Raw genomic sequence first — 17278 nt, forward strand, 5'->3', positions numbered from 1 at the left:
AGACAGGCCATGCAAATTTGGAAGAATGTCAAGAACCTGGTAGACAGCTGTACTCCAGCACACTTACAGCAATGTCCTCAGGGCTGTGATCAGGGGCTGCTTAGATTTGCGTATTCCACCCTATGTTGTGACATTGAGCTCCCTTGTTGAATTTGCTTTAGTCAGCCAAGATGTGGCTGTTGACTCAATTTCAAAGCAGCTTTGGGCCGTTCAAGTGGCTGGTGAATAGCACTTTCTCTTTGTACGCTTTAAAGGTCTAAAGAGTTCTTCATAGTTACTGCTCTGTATGGATTGTTCAAAGATCTGTTGGAAATGCTTATAATGGGATAAATAAATTGAGGGCATGCCTTTTCGGTACCCCACTTGCATGGCTGTCTGGCTTGTGGAAGGTGCTGCAAATGCAAGTCAGGATGGCCGAGTGGTCTAAGGCGCTGCGTTCAGGTCGCAGTCTCTTCTGGAGGCGTGGGTTCAAATCCCACTTCTGACAAACCTGTGTTTAATCTTCATTTTTCTTGAGGGAGAAAATCAGATCATTTCCCTCACATGGGCTTATATCGTTGTCTTTTTGGAAAAGTGCAGTGAGTTTTTTTCTTGCTATAGCCACTTATGGCCTAAGATGTGTGTTTTTTTTGTTCACACTATCTTTCTCACTATGTAGATGGACAAGCAACATGTGGTCATGATGGCCGAGTGGTCTAAGGCGCTGCGTTAAGGCTGCAGTCTCTCCTGGAGGCGTGGGTTCGAATCCCACTTCTGACAAAACTTTAAGTCCATTTTGTCTCTGCGTTCCTTCAGAATCTCAGCTAAAAATTGGCAGTGCATATAATATCTGAATAAGTACCAAACTTCAGTTTCAACTGCAGATGAATTTGCCCAATTCTGTCTTCAAGCTCGTATAATATTCTTCTAGCACTAGTGGTGTTTTATGTGTTTTTTGGGGGGTGCCTAAAAAATCCCTTTTATTGAAGAAATGGCTTACATTCAGTCTTGTGATATTTTTGCTTTCCAATAAGTAGATTTTTAATTTTATGTAACCTCATTTTCTAATGATCCATTCAAGAGATGTTTCCACTATGAAATGAAGAGCAAGGGGAAAGAGCACAAATGATAGAGCCAGTGAGTGAGATGGGGTGTTGAGGAAGGAGAGAATGAAACAAAGACAGAGTGAGTGAACGGCAGGTAGGCATAGAAGAAGAGACTAGAAGTGAAGGTGACTTGCTTTTCCCTGCTCTTGACCTCCCACCCATCTCAAACCAATCACAAACATACCTTCTATGCAACGTTGGTATGCAGAACTTCGCTCCTCAGCCAGTAAGGGTGAGTCCCAAGCCAGGGGCTAGAGAGCAAAAGAATGGATGTGCTCAGACGTTCCTTGCTAGGGACAGTTGATCTGAAACAAGGCCTGCTCTCTTGTTTCCAGCAAGGATCTAGAAATTCTGCATGAATCTGCAAGGCACATTGACAGCATGAATTTGCATAAACTGCCCCACCTTCTGCCTTCCTACTTCCTGAGCAGTAGTTGTTTGTGTATAAAGAGAGAGGTCGCAGGCAAGATAATTTAGTGAGTAGGATACAGAACCCTAAATAGCTGGTGAGAGGTATAAGTTATTCTAAAAGCATAAAAACAGTACACCTGTGAAATGAAATGCTTTCATATGTGATCTTCTGTGTTTATTGTCCTGTGCAAAAAGTTGCACCTTGTGTTTGAAGGTTGAAATTATTTCAAGCTTGCATGGACGCAGAAATTTCTGAGTGACTTTTAAACATTTCTTAGGACTCTTCACTGTCAGGATGGCCGAGTGGTCTAAGGTGCTGTGTGTAGGCTACAGTCTCCTGTGGAGGCGTGGGTTCGAATCCCACTTCTGAAATGACTTTTGGAGATATAATCTTCTTCATCAGGATAACATCTGATGGAAGTTGCATCTGTTCGTCTTCACCTGGGACGTTATTCCGTCCTCGTCTAGTCAAGAGAGCTTGGGTTTCTCATATATTTCTGTTGTACAAAGTCTTGCTGATAAAGTGCAATCCTTACCAAATGAGCTTAGGACCCATGTAAGAGCTCATCTAGAAGAGTCATGCTCTTGTATTCCCTGGCCAGACAGGCCATGCAAATTTGGAAGAATGTCAAGAACCTGGTAGACAGCTGTACTCCAGCACACTTACAGCAATGTCCTCAGGGCTGTGATCAGGGGCTGCTTAGATTTGCGTATTCCACCCTATGTTGTGACATTGAGCTCCCTTGTTGAATTTGCTTTAGTCAGCCAAGATGTGGCTGTTGACTCAATTTCAAAGCAGCTTTGGGCCGTTCAAGTGGCTGGTGAATAGCACTTTCTCTTTGTACGCTTTAAAGGTCTAAAGAGTTCTTCATAGTTACTGCTCTGTATGGATTGTTCAAAGATCTGTTGGAAATGCTTATAATGGGATAAATAAATTGAGGGCATGCCTTTTCGGTACCCCACTTGCATGGCTGTCTGGCTTGTGGAAGGTGCTGCAAATGCAAGTCAGGATGGCCGAGTGGTCTAAGGCGCTGCGTTCAGGTCGCAGTCTCTTCTGGAGGCATGGGTTCAAATCCCACTTCTGACAAACCTGTGTTTAATCTTCATTTTTCTTGAGGGAGAAAATCAGATCATTTCCCTCACATGGGCTTATATCGTTGTCTTTTTGGAAAAGTGCAGTGAGTTTTTTTCTTGCTATAGCCACTTATGGCCTAAGATGTGTGTTTTTTTTGTTCACACTATCTTTCTCACTATGTAGATGGACAAGCAACATGTGGTCATGATGGCCGAGTGGTCTAAGGCGCTGCGTTAAGGCTGCAGTCTCTCCTGGAGGCGTGGGTTCGAATCCCACTTCTGACAAAACTTTAAGTCCATTTTGTCTCTGCGTTCCTTCAGAATCTCAGCTAAAAATTGGCAGTGCATACAATATCTGAATAAGTACCAAACTTCAGTTTCAACTGCAAATGAATTTGCCCAATTCTGTCTTCAAGCTCTTATAATATTCTTCTAGCACTAGTGGTGTTTTATGTGTTTTTTGGGGGGTGCCTAAAAAACTCCCTTTTATTGAAGAAATGGCTTACATTCAGTCTTGTGATATTTTTGGTTTCCAATAAGTAGATTTTTAATTTTATGTAACCTCATTTTCTAATTATCCATTCAAGAGATGTTTCCACTATGAAATGAAGAGCAAGGGGAAAGAGCACAAATGATAGCGCGAGTGAGTGAGATGGGGTGTTGAGGAAGGAGAGAATGAAACAAAGACAGAGTGAGTGAACGGCAGGTAGGCATAGAAGAGGAGACTAGAAGTGAAGGTGACTTGCTTTTCCCTGCTCTTGACCTCCCACCCATCTCAAACCAATCACAAACATACCATCTATGCAACGTTGGTATGCAGAACTTCACTCCTCAGCCAGTGAGGGTGAGTCCCAAGCCAGGGGCTAGAGAGCAAAAGAATGGATGTGCTCGGACGTTCCTTGCTAGGGACAGTTGATCTGAAACAAGGCCTGCTCTCTTGTTTCCAGCAAGGATCTAGAAATTCTGCATGAATGTGCAAGGCACATTGCCAGCATAAATTTGCATAAACTGCCCCACCTTCTGCCTTCCTACTTCCTGAGCAGTAGTTGTTTGTGTATAGAGAGAAAGGTCGCAGGCAAGGTAATTTTGTGAGTAGGATACAGAACCCTAAATAGCTGGTGAGAGGTATAAGTTATTCTAAAAGCATAAAAACAGTACACCTGTGAAATGAAATGCTTTCATATGTGATCTTCTGTGTTTATTGTCCTGTGCAAAAAGTTGCACCTTGTGTTTGAAGGTTGAAATTATTTCAAGCTTGCATGGACGCAGAAATTTCAGAGTGACTTTTATACATTTCTTAGGACTCTTCACTGTCAGGATGGCCGAGTGGTCTAAGGCGCTGTGTTTAGGCCGCAGTCTCCTCTGGAGGCGTGGGTTCGAATCCCACTTCTGAAATGACTTTTGGAGATATAATCTTCTTCATCAGGATAACATCTGATGGAAGTTGCTTCTGTTCGTCTTCACCTGGGACGTTATTCTGTCCTCGTCTAGTCAAGAGAGCTTGGGTTTCTCATATATTTCTGTTGTACAAAGTCTTGCTGATAAAGTGCAATCCTTACCAAATGAGCTTATGACCCATGTAAGAGCTCATCTAGAAGAGTTATTCTCTTGTATTCCCTGGCCAGACAGGCCATACAAATTTGGAAGAATGCCAAGCACCTGGTAGACAGCTGGACTCCAGCACACTTACAGCAATTTCCTCAGGGCAGTGATCAGGGGCTGCTTAGATTTGCGAATTCCACCCTATGTTGTGACATTGAGATCCCTTGTTGAATTTGCTTTAGTCAGCCAAGATGTGGCTATTGACTCAATTTCAAAGCAGCTTTGGGCCGTTCAAGTGGCTGGTGAATAGCACTTTCTCTTTGTACTCATTAAAGGTCTAAAGAGTTCTTCATAGGTACTGCTCTGTGTGGATTGTTCAAAGATCTGTTGGAAATGCTTATAATGGGATAAATAAATTGAGGGCATGCCTTTTCGGTACCAAACTTGCATGGCTGTCTGGCTTGTGGAAGGTGCTGCAAATGCAAGTCAGGATGGCTGAGTGGTCTAAGGCGCTGAGTTCAGATCGCAGTCTCTTCTGGAGGCGTGGGTTCAAATCCCACTTCTGACAAACCTGTGTTTAATCTTCTTTTTTCTTGAGGGAGAAAATCAGATCATTTCCCTCACATGGGCTTATATGGTTGTCTTTTTGGAAAAGTGCAGTGAGTTTTTTTCTTGCTATAGCCACTTATGGCCTAAGATGTGTGTTTTTTTTGTTCACACTATCTTTCTCACTATGTAGATGGACAAGCAACATGTGGTCAGGATGGCCGAGTGGTCTAAGGCGCTGCGTTAAGGCCGCAGTCTCTCCTGGAGGCGTGGGTTCAAATCCCACTTCTGACAAACCTGTGTTTAATCTTCTTTTTTCTTGAGGGAGAAAATCAGATCATTTCCCTCACATGGGCTTATATGGTTGTCTTTTTGGAAAAGTGCAGTGAGTTTTTTTCTTGCTATAGCCACTTATGGCCTAAGATGTGTGTTTTTTTTGTTCACACTATCTTTCTCACTATGTAGATGGACAAGCAACATGTGGTCAGGATGGCCGAGTGGTCTAAGGCGCTGCGTTAAGGCCACAGTCTCTCCTGGAGGCGTGGGTTCGAATCCCACTTCTGACAAATCTTTAAATGCATTTTGTCTCTGCGTTCCTTCAGAATCTCAGCTAAAAATTGGCAGTGCATATAATATCTGAATAAGTACCAAACTTCAGTTTCAAATGAATTTGCCCAATTCTGTCTTCAAGCTCGTATAATATTCTTCTAGCACTAGTGGTGTTTTATGTGTTTTTCGGGGGGTGCCTAAAAAATCCCTTTTATTGAAGAAATGGCTTACATTCAGTCTTGTGATATTTTTGGTTTCCAATAAGTAGATTTTTAATTTTATGTAACCTCATTTTCTAATGATCCATTCAAGAGATGTTTCCACTATGAAATGAAGAGCAAGGGGAAAGAGCACAAATGATAGAGCGAGTGAGTGAGATGGGGTGTTGAGGAAGGAGAGAATGAAACAAAGACAGAGTGAGTGAACGGCAGGTAGGCATAGAAGAGGAGACTAGAAGTGAAAGTTACTTGCTTTTCCCTGCTCTTGACCTCCCACCCATCTCAAACCAATCACAAACATACCTTCTATGCAACGTTGGTATGCAGAACTTCACTCCTCAGCCAGTGAGGGTGAGTCCCAAGCCAGGGGCTAGAGAGCAAAAGAATGGATGTGCTCAGACGTTCCTTGCTAGGGACAGTTGATCTGAAACAAGGCCTGCTCTCTTGTTTCCAGCAAGGATCTAGAAATTCTGCATGAATGTGCAAGGCACATTGCCAGCATAAATTTGCATAAACTGCCCCACCTTCTGCCTTCCTACTTCCTGAGCAGTAGTTGTTTGTGTATAGAGAGAAAGGTCGCAGGCAAGGTAATTTTGTGAGTAGGATACAGAACCCTAAATAGCTGGTGAGAGGTATAAGTTATTCTAAAAGCATAAAAACAGTACACCTGTGAAATGAAATGCTTTCATATGTGATCTTCTGTGTTTATTGTCCTGTGCAAAAAGTTGTACCTTGTGTTTGAAGGTTGAAATTATTTCAAGCTTGCATGGACGCAGAAATTTCAGAGTGACTTTTATACATTTCTCAGAACTCTTCACTGTCAGGATGGCCGAGTGGTCTAAGGCGCTGTGTTTAGGCCGCAGTCTCCTCTTTAGGCGTGGGTTCGAATCCCACTTCTGAAATGACTTTTGGAGATATAATCTTCTTCATCAGGATAACATCTGATGGAAGTTGCTTCTGTTCGTCTTCACCTGGGACGTTATTCTGTCCTCGTCTAGTCAAGAGAGCTTGCGTTTCTCATATATTTCTGTTGTACAAAGTCTTGCTGATAAAGTGCAATCCTTACCAAATGAGCTTATGACCCATGTAAGAGCTCATCTAGAAGAGTCATTCTCTTGTATTCCCTGGCCAGACAGGCCATACAAATTTGGAAGAATGCCAAGCACCTGGTAGACAGCTGGACTCCAGCACACTTACAGCAATTTCCTCAGGGCAGTGATCAGGGGCTGCTTAGATTTGCGAATTCCACCCTATGTTGTGACATTGAGATCCCTTGTTGAATTTGCTTTAGTCAGCCAAGATGTGGCTATTGACTCAATTTCAAAGCAGCTTTGGGCCGTTCAAGTGGCTGGTGAATAGCACTTTCTCTTTGTACTCATTAAAGGTCTAAAGAGTTCTTCATAGGTACTGCTCTGTATGGATTGTTCAAAGATCTGTTGGAAATGCTTATAATGGGATAAATAAATTGAGGGCATGCCTTTTCGGTTCCCCACTTGCATGGCTGTCTGGCTTGTGGGAGGTGCTGCAAATGCAAGTCAGGATGGCCGAGTGGTCTAAGGTGCTGCGTTCAGGTCGCAGTCTCTTCTGGAGGCGTGGGTTCAAATCCCACTTCTGACAAATCTGTGTTTAATCTTCTATTTTCCTGAGGGAGAAAATCAGATCATTTCCCTCACATGGGCTTATATGGTTGTCTTTTTGGAAAAGTGCAGTGAGTTTTTTTCTTGCTATAGCCACTCATGGCCTAAGATGTGTGTTTTTTTTGTTCACACTATCTTTCTCACTATGTAGATGAACAAGCAACATGTGGTCAGGATGGCCAAGTGGTCTAAGGCGCTGCGTTAAGGCAGCAGTCTCTCCTGGAGGCGTGGGTTCGAATCCCACTTCTGACAAAACTTTAAGTCCATTTTGTCTCTGCGTTCCTTCAGAATCTCAGCTAAAAATTGGCAGTGCATATCATTTCTGAATAAGTACCAAACTTCAGTTTCAACTGCAAATGAATTTGCCCAATTCTGTCTTCAAGCTCGTATAATATTCTTCTAGCACTAGTGGTGTTTTATGTGTTTTTTGGGGGGTGCCTAAAAAATCCCTTTTATTGAAGAAATGGCTTACATTCAGTCTTGTGATATTTTTGGTTTCCAATAAGTAGATTTTTATTTTTATGTAACCTCATTTTCTAATGATCCATTCAAGAGATGTTTCCACTATGAGATGAAGAGCAAGGGGAAAGAGCACAAATGATAGAGCCAGTGAGTGAGATGGGGTGTTGAGGAAGGAGAGAATGAAACAAAGACAGAGTGAGTGAACGGCAGGTAGGCACAGAAGAGGAGACTAGAAGTGAAGGTGACTTGCTTTACCCTGCTCTTGACCTCCCACCCATCTCAAACCAATCACAAACATACCTTCTATGCAACGTTGGTATGCAGAACTTCACTCCTCAGCCAGTGAGGGTGAGTCCCAAGCCAGGGACTAGAGAGCAAAAGAGTGGATGTGCTCAGACGTTGCTGGCTAGGGACAGTTGATCTGAAACAAGGCCTGCTCTCTTGTTTCCAGCAAGGATCTAGAAATTCTGCATGAATCTGCAAGGCACATTGACAGCATAAATTTGCATAAACTGCCCCACCTTCTGCCTTCCTACTTCCTGAGCAATAGTTGTTTGTGTATAAAGAGAGAGGTCGCAGGCAAGATAATTTTGTGAGTAGGATACAGAACCCTAACTAGCTGGTGAGAGGTATAAGTTATTCTAAAAGCATAAAAACAGTACACCTGTGAAATGAAATGCTTTCATATGTGATCTTCTGTGTTTATTGTCCTGTGCAAAAAGTTGCACCTTGTGTTTGAAGGTTGAAATTATTTCAAGCTTGCATGGACGCAGAAATTTCTGAGTGACTTTTATACATTTCTTAGGACTCTTCACTGTCAGGATGGCCGAGTGGTCTAAGGCGCTGTGTTTAGGCTGCAGTCTCCTCTGGAGGCGTGGGTTCGAATCCCACTTCTGAAATGACTTTTGGAGATATAATCTTCTTCATCAGGATAACATCTGATGGAAGTTGCATCTCTTCGTCTTCACCTGGGACGTTATTCCGTCCTCGTCTAGTCAAGAGAGCTTGGGTTTCTCATATATTTCTGTTTTACAAAGTCTTGCTGATAAAGTGCAATCCTTACCAAATGAGCTTAGGACCCATGTAAGAGCTCATCTAGAAGAGTCATGCTCTTGTATTCCCTGGCCAGACAGGCCATGCAAATTTGGAAGAATGCCAAGCACCTGGTAGACAGCTGTACTCCAGCACACTTACAGCAATGTCCTCAGGGCTGTGATCAGGGGCTGCTTAGATTTGTGTATTCCACCCTATGTTGTGACATTGAGCTCCCTTGTTGAATTTGCTTTAGTCAGCCAAGATGTGGCTGTTGACTCAATTTCAAAGCAGCTTTGGGCCGTTCAAGTGGCTGGTGAATAGCACTTTCTCTTTGTACTCATTAAAGGTCTAAAGAGTTCTTCATAGGTACTGCTCTGTATGGATTGTTCAAAGATCTGTTGGAAATGCTTATAATGGGATAAACTTATTGAGGGCATGCCTTTTCCGTACCCCACTTGCATGGCTGTCTGGCTTGTGGAAGGTGCTGCAATTGCAAGTCAGGATGGCCGAGTGGTCTAAGGCGCTGCGTTCAGGTCGCAGTCTCTTCTGGAGGCGTGGGTTCAAATCCCACTTCTGGTAACCCTGTGTTTAATCTTCTTTTTTCTTGAGGGAGAAAATCAGATCATTTCCCTCACATGGGCTTATATGGTTGTCTTTTTGGAAAAGTGCAGTGAGTTTTTTTTCTTGCTATAGCCACTCATCGCCTAAGATGTGTGTTTTTTTTTGTTCACACTATCTTTCTCACTATGTAGATGTTCAAGCAACATGTGGTCAGGATGGCCGAGTGGTCTAAGGCGCTGCGTTAAGGCCGCAGTCTCTCCTGGAGACGTGGGTTCGAATCCCACTTCTGACAAAACTTTAAGTCCATTTTGTCTCTGCGTTCCTTCAGAATCTCAGCTAAAAATTGGCAGTGCATATAATATCTGAATAAGTACAAAACTTCAGTTTCAACTGCAAATGAATTTGCCCAATTCTGTCTTCAAGCTCGTATAATATTCTTCTAGCACTAGTGGTGTTTTATGTGTTTTTTGGGGGGTGCCTAAAATATCCCTTTTATTGAAGAAATGGCTTACATTCAGTCTTGTGATATTTTTGGTTTCCAATAAGTAGATTTTTAATTTTATGTAACCTCATTTTCTAATGATCCATTCAAGAGATGTTTCCACTATGAAATGAAGAGCAAGGGGAAAGAGCACAAATGATAGAGCCAGTGAGTGAGATGGGGTGTTGAGGAAGGAGAGAATGAAACAAAGACAGAGTAAGTGAACGGCAGGTAGGCATAGAAGAGGAGACTAGAAGTGAAGGTGACTTGCTTTTCCCTGCTCTTGACCTCCCACCCATCTCAAACCAATCACAAACATACCTTCTATTCAACGTTGGAATGCAGAACTTCACTCCTCAGCCAGTGAGGGTGAGTCCCAAGCCAGGGGCTAGAGAGCAAAAGAATGGATGTGCTCAGACGTTCCTTGCTAGGGACAGTTGATCTGAAACAAGGCCTGCTCTCTTGTTTCCAGCAAGGATCTAGAAATTCTGCATGAATCTGCAAGGCACATTGACAGCATAAATTTGCATAAACTGCCCCACCTTCTGCCTTCCTACTTCCTGAGCAGTAGTTGTTTGTGTATAAAGAGAGAGGTCGCAGGCAAGGTAATTTTGTGAGTAGGATACAGAACCCTAAATAGCTGGTGAGAGGTATAAGTTATTCTAAAAGCATAAAAACAGTACACCTGTGAAATGAAATGCTTTCATATGTGATCTTCTGTGTTTATTGTCCTGTGCAAAAAGTTGCACCTTGTGTTTGAAGGTTGAAATTATTTCAAACTTGCATGGACGCAGAAATTTCTGAGTGACTTTTATACATTTCTTAGGACTCTCCACTGTCAGGTTGGCCGAGTGGTCTAAGGTGCTGTGTTTAGGCCACGGTCTCCTCTGGAGGCGTGGGTTCGAATCCCACTTCTGACATGACTTTTGGAGATATAATCTTCTTCATCAGGATAACATCTGATGGAAGTTGCATCTGTTCGTCTTCACCTGGGACGTTATTCCGTCCTCGTCTAGTCAAGAGAGCTTGGGTTTCTCATATATTTCTGTTGTACAAAGTCTTGCTGATAAAGTGCAATCCTTACCAAATGAGCTTAGGACCCATGTAAGAGCTCATCTAGAAGAGTCACGCTCTTGTATTCCCTGGCCATACAGGCCATGCAAATTTGGAAGAATGCCAAGCACCTGGTAGACAGCTGTACTCCAGCACACTTACAGCAATGTCCTCAGGGCTGTGATCAGGGGCTGCTTAGATTTGCGTATTCCACCCTATTTTGTGACATTGAGCTCCCTTGTTGAATTTGCTTTAGTCAGCCAAGATGTGGCTGTTGACTCAATTTCAAAGCAGCTTTGGGCCGTTCAAGTGGCTGGTGAATAGCACTTTCTCTTTGTACGCTTTAAAGGTCTAAAGAGTTCTTCATAGGTACTGCTCTGTATGGATTGTTCAAAGATCTGTTGGAAATGCTTATAATGGGATAAATAAATTGAGGGCATGCCTTTTCGGTACCAAACTTGCATGGCTGTCTGGCTTGTGGAAGGTGCTGCAAATGCAAGTCAGGATGGCTGAGTGGTCTAAGGCGCTGTGTTCAGGACGCAGTCTCTTCTGGAGGCGTGGGTTCAAATCCCACTTCTGACAAACCTGTGTTTAATCTTCTTTTTTCTTGAGGGAGAAAATCAGATCATTTCCCTCACATGGGCTTATATGGTTGTCTTTTTGGAAAAGTGCAGTGAGTTTTTTTCTTGCATAGCCACTTATGGCCTAAGATGTGTGTTTTTTTTGTTCACACTATCTTTCTCACTATGTAGATGGACAAGCAACATGTGGTCAGGATGGCCGAGTGGTCTAAGGCGCTGCGTTAAGGCCGCAGTCTCTCCTGGAGGCGTGGGTTCGAATCCCACTTCTGACAAAACTTTAAGTCCATTTTGTCTCTGCGTTCCTTCAGAATCTCAGCTAAAAATTGGCAGTGCATATAATATCTGAATAAGTACCAAACTTCAGTTTCAACTGCAAATGAATTTGCCCAATTCTGTCTTCAAGCTCTTATAATATTCTTCTAGCACTAGTGGTGTTTTATGTGTTTTTTGGGGGGTGCCTAAAAAATCCCTTTTATTGAAGAAATGGCTTACATTCAGTCTTGTGATATTTTTGGTTTCCAATAAGTAGATTTTTAATTTTATGTAACCTCATTTTCTAATGATCCATTCAAGAGATGTTTCCACTATGAAATGAAGAGCAAGGGGAAAGAGCACACATGATAGAGCGAGTGAGTGAGATGGGGTGTTGAGGAAGGAGAGAATGAAACAAAGACAGAGTGAGTGAACGGCAGGTAGGCACAGAAGAGGAGACTAGAAGTGAAGGTGACTTGCTTTACCCTGCTCTTGACCTCCCACCCATCTCAAACCAATCACAAACATACCTTCTATGCAACGTTGGTATGCAGAACTTCACTCCTCAGCCAGTGAGGGTGAGTCCCAAGCCAGGGACTAGAGAGCAAAAGAGTGGATGTGCTCAGACGTTGCTGGCTAGGGACAGTTGATCTGAAACAAGGCCTGCTCTCTTGTTTCAAGCAAGGATCTAGAAATTCTGCATGAATGTGCAAGGCACATTGCCAGCATAAATTTGCATAAACTGCCCCACCTTCTGCCTTCCTACTTCCTGAGCAGTAGTTGTTTGTGTATAGAGAGAAAGGTCGCAGGCAAGGTAATTTTGTGAGTAGGATACAGAACCCTAAATAGCTGGTGAGAGGTATAAGTTATTCTAAAAGCATAAAAACAGTACACCTGTGAAATGAAATGCTTTCATATGTGATCTTCTGTGTTTATTGTCCTGTGCAAAAAGTTGCACCTTGTGTTTGAAGGTTGAAATTATTTCAAGCTTGCATGGACGCAGAAATTTCTGAGTGACTTTTATACATTTCTTAGGACTCTTCACTGTCAGGATGGCCGAGTGGTCTAAGGCGCTGTGTTTAGGCTGCAGTCTCCTCTGGAGGCGTGGGATCGAATCCCACTTCTGAAATGACTTTTGGAGATATAATCTTCTTCATCAGGATAACATCTGATGGAAGTTACATCTGTTCGTCTTCACCTGGGACGTTATTCCGTCCTCGTCTAGTCAAGAGAGCTTGGGTTTCTCATATATTTCTGTTGTACAAAGTCTTGCTGATAAAGTGCAATCCTTACCAAATGAGCTTAGGACCCATGTAAGAGCTCATCTAGAAGAGTCATGCTCTTGTATTCCCTGGCCAGACAGGCCATGCAAATTTGGAAGAATGCCAAGCACCTGGTAGACAGCTGTACTCCAGCACACTTACAGCAATGTCCTTAGGGCTGTGATCAGGGGCTGCTTAGATTTGCGTATTCCACCCTATGTTGTGACATTGAGCTCCCTTGTTGAATTTGCTTTAGTCAGCCAAGATGTGGCTGTTGACTCAATTTCAAAGTAGGTTTGGGCCGTTCAAGTGGCTGGTGAATAGCACTTTCTCTTTGTACGCTTTAAAGGTCTAAAGAGTTCTTCATAGGTACTGCTCTGTATGGATTGTTCAAAGATCTGTTGGAAATGCTTATAATGGGATAAATAAATTGAGGGCATGCCTTTTCGGTACCCCACTTGCATGGCTGTCTGGCTTGTGGAAGGTGCTGCAAATGCAAGTCAGGATGGCTGAGTGGTCTAAGGCGCTGCGTTCAGGTCGCAGTCTCTTCTGGAGGCGTGGGTTCAAATCCCACTTCTGACAAACCTGTGTTTAATCTTCTTTTTTCTTGAGGGAGAAAATCATACCATTTCCCTCACATGGGCTTATATGGTTGTCTTTTTGGAAAAGTGCAGAGAGTTTTTTTCTTGCTATAGCCACTTATGGCCTAAGATGTGTGTTTTTTTTGTTCACACTATCTTTCTCACTATGTAGATGGTCAAGCAACATGTGGTCAGGAAGGCCGAGTGGTCTAAGGCGCTGCGTTAAGGCCGCAGTCTCTCCTCGAGGCGTGGGTTCGAATCCCACTTCTGACAAAACTTTAAGTCCATTTTGTCTCTGCGTTCCTTCAGAATCTAAGCTAAAAATTGGCAGTGCATAAAATATCTGAATAAGTACCAAACTTCAGTTTCAACTGCAAATGAATTTGCCCAATTCTGTCTTCAAGCTCTTATAATATTCTTCTAGCACTAGTGGTGTTTTATGTGTTTTTTGGGGGGTGCCTAAAAAATCCCTTTTATTGAAGAAATGGCTTACATTCAGTCTTGTGATATTTTTGGTTTCCAATAAGTAGATTTTTAATTTTATGTAACCTCATTTTCTAATGATCCATTCAAGAGATGTTTCCACTATGAAATGAAGAGCAAGGGGAAAGAGCACAAATGATAGAGCGAGTGAGTGAGATGGGGTGTTGAGGAAGGAGAGAATGAAACAAAGACAGAGTGAGTGAACGGCAGGTAGGCATAGAAGAGGAGACTAGAAGTGAAAGTGACTTGCTTTTCCCTGCTCTTGACCTCCCACCCATCTCAAACCAATCACAAACATACCCTCTATGCAACGTTGGTATGCAGAACTTCACTCCTCAGCCAGTGAGGGTGAGTCCCAAGCCAGGGGCTAGAGAGCAAAAGAATGGATGTGCTCAGAAGTTCCTTGCTAGGGACAGTTGATCTGAAACAAGGCCTGCTCTCTTGTTTCCAGCAAGGATCTAGAAATTCTGCATGAATGTGCAAGGCACATTGACAGCATAAATTTGCATATACTGCCCCACCTTCTGCCTTCCTACTTCCTGAGCAGTAGTTGTTTGTGTATAGAGAGAAAGGTCGCAGGCAAGGTAATTTTGTGAGTAGGATACAGAACCCTAAATAGCTGGTGAGAGGTACAAGTTATTCTAAAAGCATAAAAACAGTACACCTGTGAAATGAAATGCTTTCATATGTGATCTTCTGTGTTTATTGTCCTGTGCAAAAAGTTGCACCTTGTGTTTGAAGGTTGAAATTATTTCAAGCTTGCATGGACGCAGAAATTTCTGAGTGACTTTTATACATTTCTTAGGACTCTTCACTGTCAGGATGGCTGAGTGGTCTAAGGCGCTGTGTTTAGGCCGCAGTCTTCTCTGGAGGCGTGGTTTCGAATCCCACTTCTGAAATGACTTTTGGAGATATAATCTTCTTCATCAGGATAACATCTGATGGAAGTTGCTTCTGTTCGTCTTCACCTGGGACTTTATTCTGTCCTCGTCTAGTCAAGAGAGCTTGGGTTTCTCATATATTTCTGTTGTACAAAGTGTTGCTGATAAAGTGCAATCCTTACCAAATGAGCTTATGACCCATGTAAGAGCTCATCTAGAAGAGTCATGCTCTTGTATTCCCTCGCCAGACAGGCCATGCAAATTTGGAAGAATGCCAAGCACCTGGTGGCCAGCTGTACTCCAGCACACTTACAGCAATGCCCTCAGGGCTGTGATCAGGGGCTGCTTAGATTTGCGTATTCCACCCTATGTTGTGACATTGAGCTCCCTTGTTGAATTTGCTTTAGTCAGCCAAGATGTGGCTGTTGACTCAATTTCAAAGCAGCTTTGCGCCGTTCAAGTGGCTGGTGAATAGCACTTTCTCTTTGTACGCTTTAAAGGTCTAAAGAGTTCTTCATAGGTACTGCTCTGTATGGATTGTTCAAAGATCTGTTGGAAATGCTTATAATGGGATAAATAAATTGAGGGCATGCCTTTTCGGTACCAAACTTGCATGGCTGTCTGGCTTGTGGAAGGTGCTGCAAATGCAAGTCAGGATGGCTGAGTGGTCTAAGGCGCTGCGTTCAGGATGCAGTCTCTTCTGGAGGCGTGGGTTCAAATCCCACTTCTGACAAACCTGTGTTTAATCTTCTTTTTTCTTGAGGGAGAAAATCAGATCATTTCCCTCACATGGGCTTATATGGTTGTCTTTTTGGAAAAGTGCAGTGAGTTTTTTTCTTGCTATAGCCACTTATGGCCTAAGATGTGTGTTTTTTTTGTTCACACTATCTTTCTCACTATGTAGATGGACAAGCAACATGTGGTCAGGATGGCCGAGTGGTCTAAGGCGCTGCGTTAAGGCCACAGTCTCTCCTGGAGGCGTGGGTTCGAATCCCACTTCTGACAAAACTTTAAGTCCATTTTGTCTCTGCGTTCCTTCAGAATCTCAGCTAAAAATTGGCAGTGCATATAATATCTGAATAAGTACCAAACTTCAGTTTCAACTGCAAATGAATTTGCCCAATTCTGTCTTCAAGCTCGTATAATATTCTTCTAGCACTAGTGGTGTTTTATGTGTTTTTTGGGGGGGTGCCTAAAAAATCCCTTTTATTGAAGAAATGGCTTACATTCAGTCTTGTGATATTTTTGGTTTCCAATAAGTAGATTTTTAATTTTATGTAACCTCATTTTCTAATGATCCATTCAAGAGATGTTTCCACTATGAAATGAAGAGCAAGGGGAAAGAGCACAAATGATAGAGCCAGTGAGTGAGATGGGGTGTTGAGGAAGGAGAGAATGAAACAAAGACAGAGTGAGTGAACGGCAGGTAGGCATAGAAGAGGAGACTAGAAGTGAAGGTGACTTGCTTTTCCCTGCTCTTGACCTCCCACCCATCTCAAACCAATCACAAACATACCTTCTATGCAACGTTGGTATGCAGAACTTCACTCCTCAGCCAGTGAGGGTGAGTCCCAAGCCAGGGGCTAGAGAGCAAAAGAATGGATGTGCTCAGACGTTCCTTGCTAGGGACAGTTGATCTGAAACAAGGCCTGCTCTCTTGTTTCCAGCAAGGATCTAGAAATTCTGCATGAATCTGCAAGGCACATTGACAGCATAAATTTGGATAAACTGCCCCACCTTCTGCCTTCCTACTTCCTGAGCAGTAGTTGTTTGTGTATAAAGAGAGAAGTCGCAGGCAAGATAATTTTGTGAGTAGGATACAGAACCCTAAATAGCTGGTGAGAGGTATAAGTTATTCTAAAAGCATAAAAACAGTACACCTGTGAAATGAAATGCTTTCATATGTGATCTTCTGTGTTTATTGTCCTGTGCAAAAAGTTGCACCTTGTGTTTGAAGGTTGAAATTATTTCAAGCTTGCATGGACGCAGAAATTTCTGAGTGACTTTTATACATTTCTTAGGATTCTTCACTGTCAGGATGGCCGAGTGGTCTAAGGCGCTGTGTTTAGGCTGCAGTCTCCTCTGGAGGCGTGGGTTCAAATCCCACTTCTGAAATGACTTTTGGAGATATAATCTTCTACATCAGGATAACATCTGATGGAAGTTGCATCTGTTCGTCTTCACCAGGGACGTTATTCCGTCCTCGTCTAGTCAAGAGAGCTTGGGTTTCTCATATATTTCTGTTGTACAAAGTCTTGCTGATAAAGTGCAATCCTTACCAAATGAGCTTAGGACCCATGTAAGAGCTCATCTAGAAGAGTCATGCTCTTGTTTTCCCTGGCCAGACAGGCCATGCAAATTTGGAAGAATGCCAAGCACCTGGTAGACAGCTGTACTCCAGCACACTTACAGCAATGTCGGCTGTGATCAGGGGCTGCTTAGATTTGCGTATTCCACCCTATGTTGTGACATTGAGCTCCCTTGTTGAATTTGCTTTAGTCAGCCAAGATGTGGCTGTTGACTCAATTTCAAAGCAGCTTTGGGCCGTTCAAGTGGCTGGTGAATAGCACTTTCTCTTTGTACG

At 42.9% G+C, this 17278-nt stretch overlaps 15 non-coding genes across 15 annotated transcripts; all 15 read left to right on the top strand.

Moving 5' to 3' along the window:
• Positions 1 to 404: 404 nt before the first annotated feature.
• Positions 405 to 487, top strand: TRNAL-CAG (transfer RNA leucine (anticodon CAG)). The gene has a single exon. It is a non-coding gene; the product is annotated as a tRNA-Leu (tRNA).
• Positions 488 to 2500: 2013 nt separating this feature from the next.
• TRNAL-CAG (transfer RNA leucine (anticodon CAG)) lies at positions 2501 to 2583 on the top strand. Its single transcript has one exon. It is a non-coding gene; the product is annotated as a tRNA-Leu (tRNA).
• Positions 2584 to 3882: 1299 nt separating this feature from the next.
• On the top strand, positions 3883 to 3965 carry TRNAL-UAG (transfer RNA leucine (anticodon UAG)). The gene has a single exon. It is a non-coding gene; the product is annotated as a tRNA-Leu (tRNA).
• Positions 3966 to 4869: 904 nt separating this feature from the next.
• TRNAL-AAG (transfer RNA leucine (anticodon AAG)) lies at positions 4870 to 4952 on the top strand. The gene has a single exon. It is a non-coding gene; the product is annotated as a tRNA-Leu (tRNA).
• Positions 4953 to 5141: 189 nt separating this feature from the next.
• TRNAL-AAG (transfer RNA leucine (anticodon AAG)) lies at positions 5142 to 5224 on the top strand. Its single transcript has one exon. It is a non-coding gene; the product is annotated as a tRNA-Leu (tRNA).
• Positions 5225 to 6959: 1735 nt separating this feature from the next.
• Positions 6960 to 7042, top strand: TRNAL-CAG (transfer RNA leucine (anticodon CAG)). The gene has a single exon. It is a non-coding gene; the product is annotated as a tRNA-Leu (tRNA).
• A 1298-nt stretch (positions 7043 to 8340) lies between these two features.
• TRNAL-UAG (transfer RNA leucine (anticodon UAG)) lies at positions 8341 to 8423 on the top strand. The gene has a single exon. It is a non-coding gene; the product is annotated as a tRNA-Leu (tRNA).
• Positions 8424 to 9055: 632 nt separating this feature from the next.
• TRNAL-CAG (transfer RNA leucine (anticodon CAG)) lies at positions 9056 to 9138 on the top strand. The gene has a single exon. It is a non-coding gene; the product is annotated as a tRNA-Leu (tRNA).
• A 191-nt stretch (positions 9139 to 9329) lies between these two features.
• TRNAL-AAG (transfer RNA leucine (anticodon AAG)) lies at positions 9330 to 9412 on the top strand. Its single transcript has one exon. It is a non-coding gene; the product is annotated as a tRNA-Leu (tRNA).
• Positions 9413 to 11153: 1741 nt separating this feature from the next.
• On the top strand, positions 11154 to 11236 carry TRNAL-CAG (transfer RNA leucine (anticodon CAG)). Its single transcript has one exon. It is a non-coding gene; the product is annotated as a tRNA-Leu (tRNA).
• A 188-nt stretch (positions 11237 to 11424) lies between these two features.
• Positions 11425 to 11507, top strand: TRNAL-AAG (transfer RNA leucine (anticodon AAG)). The gene has a single exon. It is a non-coding gene; the product is annotated as a tRNA-Leu (tRNA).
• Positions 11508 to 13248: 1741 nt separating this feature from the next.
• Positions 13249 to 13331, top strand: TRNAL-CAG (transfer RNA leucine (anticodon CAG)). Its single transcript has one exon. It is a non-coding gene; the product is annotated as a tRNA-Leu (tRNA).
• Positions 13332 to 15344: 2013 nt separating this feature from the next.
• On the top strand, positions 15345 to 15427 carry TRNAL-CAG (transfer RNA leucine (anticodon CAG)). The gene has a single exon. It is a non-coding gene; the product is annotated as a tRNA-Leu (tRNA).
• Positions 15428 to 15616: 189 nt separating this feature from the next.
• On the top strand, positions 15617 to 15699 carry TRNAL-AAG (transfer RNA leucine (anticodon AAG)). The gene has a single exon. It is a non-coding gene; the product is annotated as a tRNA-Leu (tRNA).
• A 1027-nt stretch (positions 15700 to 16726) lies between these two features.
• On the top strand, positions 16727 to 16809 carry TRNAL-UAG (transfer RNA leucine (anticodon UAG)). Its single transcript has one exon. It is a non-coding gene; the product is annotated as a tRNA-Leu (tRNA).
• Positions 16810 to 17278: the final 469 nt, after the last annotated feature.

This window comes from Lissotriton helveticus, chromosome 8, assembly GCF_964261635.1.
Source record: "Lissotriton helveticus chromosome 8, aLisHel1.1, whole genome shotgun sequence".
Classification (NCBI taxonomy): Eukaryota; Metazoa; Chordata; class Amphibia; order Caudata; family Salamandridae; genus Lissotriton; species Lissotriton helveticus.